Genomic DNA, 1608 nt, shown 5'->3' with positions numbered 1-1608 from the left:
CATTGTAGTAACTTACTTGTAACAAACGACGTCGTTTTGCAGTTTCCGTCCAAACTGACGGTTTTGACTAACGGAGTGGCCAAAATGCAATAGTTTGGTAGTTTAGGGGGCTACTTTATCACTTTTGGAACATTAGGGGGCTAAATCGAAAACGGCTGGTAGTTTGGGGGGCTGTTTTATATTTTTCCCTTTTTATTATTCATATATTTTGGTAAATAAAAGACCACATCAATTTTTGGCGCCTTTGTCGGGGAAAAGGCAAGGAAGTGACCACTGAGGCTTCTTCACCACCAACTCCTTTTCCCAAGACACCATATGAGCCCTAATCCCCTATTCCAGGTAAAATTCATTCTCTTTGATCGAAGAGAAGAAAAGATTGGTGCTTCAAATTTAAACTTAAGGGTCAGAGAACATTGCACGCATCAAGGATGTGGATTCTATTGACTTGGCGGATTCCATATATTTTGACTAGATGAGTCAGTTTCATAGGATCGAGTGCAGGCCCTGTGCACTTGAACCTCACTCCACTAGGGCACATAATCTCCATCCAGGTTTATTTTATCCATTGTCGCTTCATTCTTTGTTTATATTTTTACAACAATGTGTGCACTTGATTGATATTTGGTTGGAGTATCACTATTTTTCACGACATGTGTTTTTGCATTCAGTTTGAGGGTATGATATACTCCACATATGCTCATTCAGGTATTCCTATACTCTTGATCTTATTTTTTAGTTCTGTAGATACATTGGGGACAATGTATGATTCAAGTTTGGGGGTATGGAAAAACAAAACAAGGTCCATTATTGTTGTTATGTCATTCTTAAGCATATGGTTAAGCTTTGATTTTGGTTTGAATTTCAATGGTAGGAAGTTATGAACACATGATCAATTGACTTAGGAATTTTGAGTCTTGTTACTTACTTTTGGCAACATGAGATGCTTCTTGTTTCAATTTAAGTTTATCTTCAGCACACTAGCACATGTTTGTGAGGTATGAAATTTAAGACCAATTATTTGTGTTTTTAATGCCTTGAATTTTGTTGGGTGACATATTGGATGAATAACTTTGGCATGCTAAATAATTAAAAAAAAAAAAAAAAAGTTTGATTTTTTCGCTGAGTAACCGGACCTCTTGCCTCATTAAGTAGTGAGTGTTCGCGTCAAAAAGTGAAATTTTTTGGTTGATTAATAAAATGGCTAGCTTAGCTTTGTAGCCTTTTTTTACTTGAGTTAGTAAGTTCAAAGGGGTGTCTTTACACCTAATGTTTTAAAGCCATTTAGTTTAGGAGTCATTGGCATAACATTCGATACATGGGTCAACTAGAAAGCTTAAGAGAGCTAAGCATTACAAAGCCTACAAAAAAAAAAATGTATGCCTTGGTTGCTTTATCTGATAGGAAGTCCAATGAATTCTAAGATGATTGATTCATTCATATTGGAATTATTTTGAAGCCTTATGATTATGTGTTAGTTCACTTTGCACTAATTGAAGCTTGTTCTATCTCAATCTGTCATTTATAAGTGATTTGACTTGTGAATTCCTTGGAATTTTGAAGATGGAGTTTAAAATTTTAAGCTTCCTAATGAATGAGAACCATTATTTT

The sequence above is a fragment of the Corylus avellana genome, chromosome ca4, assembly GCF_901000735.1.
Source record: "Corylus avellana chromosome ca4, CavTom2PMs-1.0".
Lineage (NCBI taxonomy): Eukaryota > Viridiplantae > Streptophyta > Magnoliopsida > Fagales > Betulaceae > Corylus > Corylus avellana.
The sequence above is the reverse complement of the archived record's forward strand: the minus strand, read 5'-3'. Positions refer to the sequence as shown.